The sequence below is a fragment of the Nicotiana tomentosiformis genome, chromosome 2 (assembly GCF_000390325.3).
Source record: "Nicotiana tomentosiformis chromosome 2, ASM39032v3, whole genome shotgun sequence".
NCBI lineage: Eukaryota > Viridiplantae > Streptophyta > Magnoliopsida > Solanales > Solanaceae > Nicotiana > Nicotiana tomentosiformis.
The window spans coordinates 12,543,365-12,555,755 of NC_090813.1; positions in this window are offsets into that span (position 1 = coordinate 12,543,365).

Sequence of the window (12,391 nt, forward strand, 5' to 3'; positions counted from 1 at the left end):
GTCGGACGTGGCGGGACATGGCCATGGCAGGACGTGTCCCATCACCAAAACATAGAATACTCATCTCGAATTTTGTTCATGGAATCACAAGCCGGCGATGCACAGCTGATACTAAGCACTCATGTGCGCATACGAATACGTGGAAGTAATTCAAAGAGTTTATGTCTCAAGCTGAATAAATCTTGCACGATAAGGAAAGAAATATGGGAAGTATATATCCTAAATGCCCTATAGCCTCTCGAAGATAAGTATGGACGTCATCATACCGATCCACAAGACTCTACTAGACACTTGCTCATGACTTGTAGAACTTATGAACCTAGAGCTCTGATACCACCTTGTAACGAACCAAAATCCAACTAGTCGTGATGGCACCTAACCCATCCCGTTAGGTAAGCCAATTTGTAACTAATCAATTTCAATAATAATTATTAAAGCAATTTAAGTGAATAAAGATCTTGATCTTATACAATCCCCAAGAACTGGTAGTACAAATCATGAGCTTCTAAGAATAGAGTATACAAAGCGGAAATGAAATAAATACATAGTCTGTTTGAATAATACATAAACATAGCTTTTATAAATCTAAGGCTACCCTGAACAAGAGGCAGCTACAACAGGAACACATGTACATCTTCAAATCCCGCAACTATCGAGCACAACAACAACAATAGCCAACATTTTCACGCAATGTGCCGAAGTGTAGTATTAGTACAACCGACCCCATGTACTGAGTAAGTAACAAACCTAGTCAAAGGTTGAAAGTAGTGACGAGCTTCCACCAAGGTCGGGTCCAAAACCAATAGTCCACAACAATCCATAACAACATAAAGCAAATAATACCAGAAGTAAGATAAAATACTCATCCAAATAATGATTTCAAAAATAGTAGTTCTTTCTTTCAAATACATCAGTGAAAACCCAAATCGTTTGTTGAAGTTGCCAATAATATGAATAGTTTGAAAACAATAAACTTTCTCCAAAAATCTTTTCAATAATAAATAATATGTTTCATTTTCCTTCCGGATAACCCGTGTAAAAAAAATGCATCACTATGCCCATCTGTCAAAATGTGTGAGAAATCATGAATGATGTGACATTGTACAGCATGAGGAAAAATACATCTCTATGTCTGTATGTCATGTGTGCATGTCAATGCGATGGAACTCAGTGATAAAACCATAAACAGCCCTACAGCCCCTCGGGCAAACCTCACAGTCACTCGTGCCACTCGGGCATACCTCATAATAAGTCTTGCCACTCGGGCATACCTCACAATCACTCTTGCCTCCCAGTCACTCGGCACTCGCACTCAGTAGGTACCTGCGCTCACTGGGGGTGTGTACAAACTCCGAAGGGGATCCTACAGCCCAAGCGCTATAATCTGCACAGACAACTCAGTGCTATAATATCATATTAGAATCCGCACGGACAACTCACGTGCTATAATACCATATTAGAATCCGCACGGACAACTCACGTGCCATAATAAGACAATAAGGCCTACTGCAGACGAGAAATCTCGATTCATATAATAGTAAAAATATATATAAAGCCAACATGGCCTGTTGCGGCGTGCAGCCCGATCCCAAAATTATCCTCATAATCAGGCCCTCGGCCTCCCTCAGTCATCAATCTCTCGAGTCTCTCTCTCATGGGCTCACAATGTCATGAGAATAGCCCAAAAAAATAATGATACGATGCATCAATAAATAACAACAGAGACTGAGATATGATATGCAATGAAATGAATATGACTGAGTATGAATTTTCAATTTAAACAAATAATTCACAGCAATATGGCATCTGTGGGTCCCAATAATACTGGCACATAGCCTCAACATGATTTTTAATATGCTTTTCAGCTCAATTTCTTTAACTCCTAAAACGCATGGAAATGCGAAGATCATTTAACTACAAAATTCCACATAAACAATTATGTCACAATTTCTATAGTGCACTCCCACACGCCCGTCACTTAGCATGTGCGTCACCTCCCAACAATTCACGAAATACATATATTCTGGGTTCATACTCTCAACTCCAAGATTAGAAGAGTTACTTACCTCGAACAAGTCAAATCCAATGTCGAGCAAGCTAAACAATGCTCCAGAAATTCCATTATGCACGTATCAACTTCCAAACGGCTCGAATCTAGTAACAATTAATTTGATTCAGCCCACAAACATTATAGGAATTAATTCCATGTCAAAATACTAATATTTTCCAAAAATCCGAAATTGCGCCCCAAAAATCACAAAATCCTATGAAACTCACAAAATATGACAACCCATCTAATTACAAGTTCAACCATACTAATTTCACTCAAATCCGACTCCAAATCGGTATTCAAACTTGAAAAATTCGTTTTGTGACATTATAGAAATTTTCTTCTATTTCTCTTGAAGATTCAATAATCTTACACCAAAAATGAAGATTAATTCATGGAATATAATCACAAGGGAGTTAAGAACACTTACCCCAAGTTGTGTGGAAGATTTCCTCTCCAAAATCGCCCAACCCGAGCTCCAAAATCTGAAAATGGGAAAAAATCTCAGAACCCTCGTTTTAAACACTGCCCAGGCATTTCCGCACCTGCAGTACCTGGGCTCGCACATGCGCATCCGCATTTGTGGACAAAGATGCGCGCCTGTGGAAACAACCAGCCTTCCAAACAGTCGCATTTGTGACCCTTTTCTCATATTTGTGGGCACACAGATGCGCATTCCCCTTCGCACCTGCGGTCGCCTCACGCCAGCCCCAGTCTGCATCCGCGCCAACACCTTCGCAGATGCGGCCTCGCAGATGCGGCAAATTCCTCGCACCTGCGAGCACTGCCCAGTTCCACACTTGGCCAGTTCTGCGACTGATCTCGCGCACATGCGGTTTTGCACCTGCGATCAAAATCTTCGCAGGTGCGATCACACCAGTAGGTAGCAATTCCAGCATTTCCTTATGTCCAAATTTGATCCGTTAACCATCTGAATCTCACCCGAGCCCCCTCGGGACCCCGTCCGAACATACCAACAAGTCCCATAACATAACACGGACCTACTCGATGCCTCAAATCACACCTAACAACATCAAAACGACGAATTACACCTCAATTCGAAATCATTAACTTTGAAATATCAAATTCTATAACTTGCGCCGAAACACATCAAATCACGTCTGATTGACCTAAGGTTTTTCACACAAGTCACATTTCACATTACAGACCTATTCCAATTTCCATCATCGGATTCCGACCCTGATATCAAAAAGTCTACCCCCGGTCAAACTTCCCAAAAATTTAACTTTCGGCAATTCAAGCCAAATTCCACTACGGACCTCCAAATAATTATCCGGACACGCTCCTAAGTCCAAAATCACCATACGGAGCTATTGGAATCATCAAAATTTGAATCCGAGGTCGTTTACATATAAGTCCGCATCTGGTCACTATTTTAACTTAAGATTTAAACCTTGGAACTAAATGTTCCAATTCCTTCCAAAACCTCACAGGACCCGAACCAATTACCCCAGCAATTCACACAACAACTGTAAAGTACGATTTGAGAAGAAAATAGGGAAACTGGGTTGTAATACTCAAAATGACCGGCCGGGTCGTTACACTGCTGGTTGTGATTGCTATTTGGTTTCTCGTCTATCATTTGTGCTCGACCTTTCTAAGCCGATAAGGTCGATATCGGTGTTACCTCATCGACCGCAAACATTTCCTTTGCAGCATGTTGCTCCCCGTATACTATTTTCACGTCGTCCTACGTAGGGAATTTCATCACTTGGTGGAGGGTCGAAGACACTGCCCTCATATTGTGGATCCAAGGTCTTCCGAGTAGGGCATTGTACCTCATGTCGCCTTCGATTACGTGAAACTTGGTATTTTGGATAGTTCCAGCCACATTCACGGGTAGAATAATTTCCCTTTTAGTCTTTCACTGGCCATATTGAAGCCGTTTAATACCCGAGCTGCGGGCATGACTTGATTCTGCAAACCGAGCTGCTCTACTACCCAAGATCGGATGATATTCGCAAAGCTACCTGGATCTACTAGAACACGCTTAACTTGAACTTTATTTAATAGGATAGAAATTACCAGAGCGTCGTTGTGAGGCTGAGAAATGCCTTCCGCTTCTTCAATTTCGAATGATAAAGTGTCATCGGGTACATAACCTCTAGTTCGTTTTTCCCCTATGGTCGGTACCTTGCCGCGTTTGAGTATGGTTCCTTGTGGAGTGTCGACCCCACTGATGATCATATGAATGCTATGTTTTCCTCTTGTTTATCTTTTCTGTTTCTATCCCTTTCTCTGAATTGATTCTTGGCTCGGTCACTGAGGAACTCTCGAAGGTGACCCTCATTGAACAGACAGGCTACCTCTTCTCTTAATAGTCTGCAATCCTCGGTTCTGTGGCCATGCGTACAATGATATTTGCACACCGAGTTTGGGTTCCTTTGAGAAGGGTCGGTTTGCATGGGTCTGGTCCACCTAGTATCTTTGATTCTTCTGATCGCCGCTATAATGCCCGATACATCGACGCTGAAATTGTACTCCGATAGCTGAGGTGCCTCTATAGGATCGGAATGTTTGTCGAAGCCACTCTTGCTCATAAGTCCCCGAGAATTCTGTCCTCGATCACTTCTTCGATGGTTCTGAGCGGCATTGCGTGCTGAACTGTTGTTCATTCGATCGACGGTATATGGTTGATATCGGTCTCTGTTTGACCTCTACTCTCTGTCGACGTCCCTCTGGTTTTTAATAGCCGACCTGCTTTGATTCATGGATCTGGGAGGAGCTCCTAATTAGTGGTCTTCGACCCTGATTTTTGACTCGTATCGATTGTGTACATATGCCCAAGTTATTGCCGGATACTCGATCAAATTTTGCTTTAGCCGGCGTGATGCAATCGAACTTTGCTCGTTCAACCTTAGGTGAAAGCTTGGACGGCCCAATCATCCGTGACCGGTGAAAATTCCATGCGTTCCAATTGAAATCGGGACACGAACTCCCTCAGCATTTCGTTATCCCTTTGATTTACTTTAAAATGTTCCGATTTTCTTGATGCAAATTTTATGGCACCGGCGTGTGCCTTCACAAAAGAATCTGCCAACATGGAAAATGAGTCTATGGAATTTGTTGGCAGGTTGTGATACCAAATCATCGCCCCTTTCGAGAGGGTCTCTCAGAATATTTTTAACAAAACGGATTCGATTTCATCATCCTCTAGATCGTTGCCTTTGATGGCACATGTGTAAAAGGTAACGTGTTCGTTGGGATCGGTCGTACTGTTATACTTGGGGATTTCGGGCATACGTAATATTTTGGGAATTGGTTTTGGGGCTGCACTCGAGGGGAAAGGTTTTTGTACAATATTTTTGGAATCCAGCCATTTTATCATTGGTGGAGCCCCCGGGATCTGATCGACCCTGGAATGACATGTTTCTACTTTTTTATCGCTGGCTTCGATTCGCTTTGTGAACTCCTCAAGTATTTTAGCAATTTCGGGAGTAGTCCTTGATTCTTGCTCGTTTGACCTTACTATGGCTGGCTCCGTTCTGTGGGCAATTTCTCGAGGTTGACTGGGCTCTGGCCTGCTTGGTAGCTGGGTTTGGCTCTGCAGCTGAGCTATTGCTACTTGTTGGGCCTGTAACATTTCAAAGATCATACGCAAGCTGATTCTGATAGCCTCCACGTTATGAGTGTTTCGAGCTACAGATCGAGTACCGCCATGAATGCTTTTTTTCTGGTTCGGAACGTTGGCTTGCCTCAAGAGCCACCTGTGAATTGACATCTAGCGGTACTTCGGCTCGAATTTCAGGTACTTCGACTCGAGCTTCAGTGACATCGTTAAGTGGCCTTCCGGCCCTGGGTATCAAGTTGTTGGTTTCATCTTGAAGGCCAGCTTCATTGTCGATAGGTAAAGCCATCAATATGCGGTCGTAAACTGGTGTGTGTTGCAGATTTGTATCAAACAACCACTGTTATCCTTAGCCCCACGGTGGGCGCCAAACTGTTTAACCGGAAAATCAGATAGAGTTAAATTTATAAATATGATATAGCTTGACATAAATCGTATAGAGAAATAGAAATATGTAGATTCTTGTCTATAGAAACGGGAGATAAATTAGTGAGCAAGAAGAATGAGAATGACAAAGTAAAACAAACTCAAGGGGTTTATCTTTCAATAGGAGAAGTAGTCTTTTGTTACAATGTGTGAATGTCGCTTATGCTTACAATAATCCCTCTTTTATAGTAGAGAGATCCTACTTTATATACAATAAAATATATAGTGGAGAGCCCATGATGAATTGTCTTTTTTCTAATTCCTAACAGGATTTTCTCCCTTAGTGCGGTTGCACCGGCCCTTGTCTGTGAGCTCGATACTGACTCGAACTCGATATTGGATTGAGCCATCGGCCTTGACTCGAGCTCGATCCTGACTTGGAGTCTTGATATTCGGGGTGGGTGTCGGTCGGTCTGTACATCTCCGACAACATTCGCGTTGCCTCGTGGTTCGATTTGGTTATGGGCCCGATAATGATACCGAGCTGATCCTTGATCGGTCTTGGAGCTCGAATCATGACACCCTTACTTCGGACCTCGACCTGACCTTACAGAGATACCTTTCAATCGAAGTATTATTATCTCGACCAGTCCGTACGACTGAATAATAGGTTTCGACCGTATACAACTACATAGATTTACATTATATATAATAGATACTAATATATAAGTAAGTTAATATACGCTTTCAACAAATTAAAATTCATGTACTTAAATGTATATTTTCCCTTATAGTGATATACTATATATATATATATATATATATATATATATATATATATATATATATATATATATATATATATATATATATATATCGGTTAATGTATCTACAACTTATCAATGTCCGTGTACTAACATGGATGATTTTCCTTACAACTAAAAATTCTTGTTAATGTTTGTTTTTCCTTAAAACTAAGGTTCAAATAATATTTGGATTAAATATTTCTTATGATATGATAAATCATGATGAATCATAAATGCGAGTTGTATAAATAGACAAACAATGAAATATTCTTAAGAGAATGGAGATAATTTAGATTTGCATTGATGTGATAATATTTGATTGCTAGTTGATTTCCTTAATTATAGAGATTCTACCATATTTATTGGGTGACTTAATAAATTGGACCCTCATTAGCTATATAAAATGAAATCGTACAAAACGTAAATCCAATAATAGTTGTAGATAATGGAATATACTCTTATAAAAGTTGCAGTTATGAAAATTTCCCTTTAATTATTTTAAGACCTTTGCTCACATGTAGGAGTACTTTGCCGTTTGGAATCCACGCCTCAAGAAATATATGTTACCAAAAATTTCACACCTTAGACTTTATGTTTTTCCTTATAGTTCTATAGGTTAAAATACTAATTAATTTCAAAATCCTTAATATTAGGACTTCCTGCATTAGTTCAAATAAAGAAATAATTAAATATGCAATATTTTAGTTGACTTTAAAGTCATAAATATTAGAAAAATAATCAAATGCCTAATTTGTCGAATATAAACTATATTTTAAAAGAGTAAAAAAGACGAGCGATGTTTCACTAAGGGATTTCGTGCTTTTAATATAGTAGTATATAGATATAGATAATTGTCATTCTCGTTCAAAAAAGTAAAATCTATTTGCGTCCTAAGAATTTTACTTTCAGAAAACAAATTATTTAACGCTGAATTAAGGAGAAACTATACAGTATCACGTAAAACCTATAGGAAGACAAAAGGAATCTGAAAATAAATAAATTTAAAGTACCTCAGGGACATCCGAATTTTTTTATTAAAAAAAAAATTAAGTAAAAGATGAAAAATAAAATAAAAATAAGGTACATAAAACTCCAATCCCTCAAAATAGAAACAAACCGCCCCTTAGTACCCACTCTGCAATTGAAATCAGTACAGTATGTAAAGATGATGACTGATGATGCCTGTCACATTGAAGTTCTGCTCAGCTACATGCATTAAATTTTATATTTGTTTACGGAAAATATTTCAATGTTAACTATACATAAATGCATCTAGAAATTAATTAGCTTCATTGTATACACAAGTATTTTGATATATTTTCAACTCAAGTAATTGATTGACATTGACTCTCGTATTATAGTACAAACAACAACAACAACAACAACAACCCAGTATAATCTCACTAGTGGGGTCTGGGGAGGGTAGTGTGTACGCAGACCTTACCCTTACCCTAGGGTAGAGAGGCTGCTTCCGATAGACACTCGGCTCCCTCCCTCCAAGAACTCTCCACCTTGCTCTTGGGGTGATTCGAACTCACAAGCTCTTGGTTGGAAATGGAGTGTCACGACCCAATTTCACCTATAGGTCGTGATGGCGTCGGACACCACTGACAGACAAGCCGACAATAAATACTAAATAAATTATCATTTTAATATTTTTGAAGTCCTAGTTGTTCCCCTCAATTAAATAGCAGAAGATGATATTTACAAAATACGTACTAATATCTTTTAAAATATTTCCAATATTGTGCAACCCATAATCATCCCAAAACCCGGTGTCACAAGTGCATGAGCATTTACTAGTGAATTTAAAATAAAATACAGCATCTGTCTAGAATACAAATTAGACAGGAAAATATAATAACTCTGAAGGAGACTCTGTTAGCTGCGGATAGTAATGTAGAATGCAGCTCACCTATGTCCCCACAATTATTAACCACACCTCTGCGCCCACAAGGCCGCTATACATATATGTACCTGCACAATAAAATATGCAGCAAGTGCAGTATGAGTAAGAAAATAACGTGTACCCAGTAAGTATCAAGCCTAATCTCGAAGAGGTAGAGACGAGATGGCCGACTATGACACTCACTATGGGTCAATAATATTAAATAATCATGAAAATAGAAATATTTATATCAACGTGATTCACAGAGTTAACAATAATTTTATTGAACCAGCAGAAATAATTAAATTCCTTCAATTCCAATAATTTCTAATCTATTAATTAGATCCTTCAATTTCAATAAAAATCCAACTTATCAAATAGCTTTACAAGCTGCACTTCAATTTCAATAAATTTTCAATTTATCAAATAGCTTTACAAGCTGTAATAAACTGTCCAAGTATTGTGTTATTATTATTATTATTAAGCACGATTTCTGTCGACGTCGTACGGCCTGATCCAGAGTTTCGTGTATACTGCCGAGGGACGTGCGACACGATCCATAGATGCATTTATCTTGCCGAGGCATTCGGCCCGATCCACAAGAAAGGAGGACATTTTCTTATGTACCTTCGGAATAAGAGTATTTACTGTAAAATTTATTCGAGAGGATAACAATTTATTTCAACAATTAATTAATCTAAACAAAAATTAAGCATATAAAAATTTCATATTTTTCTACTTTTCATAACAATTCACAATATACACATCAAATATTTTAATTAATAAAGAATACAATTCACACAAATAATTCATGCTTTGAGTCTTAAACTACCCGGACTTTAGCATTAATAGTAGCTACGCACGGACTCTCGTCACCTCGTGCGTACGTAGCCCCCGCAATTAGCAACAATTATTCAATTTAATCCCTATGGGATAATTTTCTCCTCACAAGATTAGACAAGAGACTTACCTCGTCTTGCTCCAATTTAATCCACTATAAGGCCTTTTCCACAATTATCCAACTCTATTTGGCTCGAATCTAGCCAAAATAATTCGATACAATCACTAAAAATTATTGGAATCAATTCTATAAGAAAATACTAGATTTTTAATAAACAATACCGAAATTAATTAAAAATTCGTCCGTGGGGCCCACATCTCGGAATCCAGCAAAAGTTATGAAATCCGATAACCCATTCAATTACGAGTCCAACCATACCAGTTTCACTCAAATCCGACTTCGAATCGATACCGAAATCTCAAAAATTCGTTTCTATGAGATTTCTAAAAATTTTCAAATCTCAATCTCAAAACACTAATTAAATGGTGAAAACAATAATATATTTATGTTTATAGACCAAATCCAAGTTAGAATCACTTACCCCAATGTCTTTTCCTTGAAAATCTATTAAAAATCGCCTCTGCTCAAGCTCCAATTTGTTAAAACTGGCGAATGGGACGAATGCCCTCTTTTATAATTCTGCCCAGGCAGCCTCGATTCACGGCCTCGATATTCACAGCCTCGATTCACAGCCTCAATTCGCACAGCCTTGATTGGCATCCTCGATTCACATCCTCGATTCACAACCTCGATTCACATCCTCGATTCACAGTCTCGATTCACAGCCTTGATTCGCAGCCTCGATTCGCACAGCCTCGATTCACAGCCTCAATTTACAGCCTCGATTCACATCCTCGATTCTTGGGAGCTCGATTTTGGGGCTCGATTTTGGGCCAGAATTTCCAGTAGAAAGGAAAAATTGCAGCAGCTGTTTTAAGTCCAACTTTTGATCCGTTAACCATCCGAAGCTCACCCGAGCCTCTCATGACCTCAACCAAATATATCAACAGGTCCTAAAACATCATACGAATTTATTTGAAACCTCAAATCACATAAAACGACGCTAAAACCACGAATTTTGCTCTTATTCAAGCTTAATGAAACTTAAAATTTCCAACTTCTACATTCGATGTCGAAACCTATCAAATCAACTCCGATTTACCTCAAATTTTACACACAAGTCATAAATGACATAACGGAGCTATGACAATTTTCGGAACTGGATTCTGAATCCAGTATCAAAAAGTCAACTCCTCGGTCAAACTTTCAAACTTAAATTCTTGCTTTTAGCCATTTCAAGCCTAATTTAACTATGGACTTCCAAATAAAATTCCGAATACGCTCCTAAATCCAAAATCACCATACGGAGCTGTTAGAATCATCAAAATTCTATTCCGGGGTCGTTTTCACATAATTAGACATCTGGTCACTATTTGAACTTAAACATTTTAATTTTTTATCAAAATTCCATATCTCGGGCTAGGAACCTCGGAAATTGATTCTGGGCATACTCCCAAGTCCCAAATCACGATACGGACCTACCGAAATTGTCAAAACACTGATCCGAATCCGTTTGCTCATAATGTTGACCAAAGTCAAACTTGGCCTTTTAAAGCCAACTTAAGGAACCAAGTGTTCCGATTTCAACCCAAACACTTCCAAATCACGAACCAACCATCCCCACAAGTCACAAATCATTTAAAGCACATACGGGAAGTTTTATTTAGGGTAACGGGGTTCTAAAAGTCAAAACGACCGGTTGGGTCGTTACATTCTCTCCCACTTAAATATACGTTCGTCCTCGAACGTGCTAAGGAGTGTTCCGAAGTTATCCAAAATCATTGTTTAACACCTCGTGCACCTACCCGTGCTACCACATCCAATTGAGCACATTAACTCGAGCCAATCTGAAAATTCTCCGCTTTATTTAGGCAAATAAGCCTTAGAGCCCAATTCTCACATCTAGAATTCTCCATTATGCTTGTTTCCAACCTATGAATGTCGTATCTATCACTACACGATGCACCAACACAAGGTTGCATACCTTTGTTGAATTTATACCATGCACCACATCATTCACATGACTATAATAACATCCTCCGATAACAATAGCTAAAATTCCACGAATCTGATGTTCACAACACTCCTCATGATACATATAAGTCCTGTTCCAACTCTTGAAATACTTCCACGATGGAAGAAATGTCTAGAAATTCATAACCAACTGCCGAGTCAACAATTATTGAGTTTCTCCTTCTGACAAGAATCATTGCCTCATTATAACCAAATAATGGTATTTGCTCTTTATTACACTTCATATAATCCGATCGCACTGATCCCGAATTCAATAATCTCGTCTCACCAAGTATAAGTTGCTCAGGCAATAAACCACATCAGACACGATCAAAAAGCCTCATATGACGCCATAATGAGCTAATAAGCTACGGACTCGATTGCGATACATAAGAAACACGAACTCTGGAAAGGATTACTTAACCCACGTGACTAATTAGACAACTGAAAAGGTGTCATGAACCTTCCTCAGAAAACGGGACACAAAACACACAAAATAGAATACAGGTGATTGTACTCAACATCACACTGTTACGGCGTGCAATCCGATCCACACATGATACTGTTGCGGCGTGCAACCCGATTCACACATGATACCATTTCGGCATGCAACCCAATCCAAACAACATACTCGTGGCGGTGTGCCACCCGATCCGCACAAAAAGAATCTATAAGAAAATACTTACCGAGCTAAAATGCTCATTACTACAAAATATCCGAATATCGGACACAAGCATGCTCAATGCATCATATCATCCCTGGAAGGACCGACAACGCC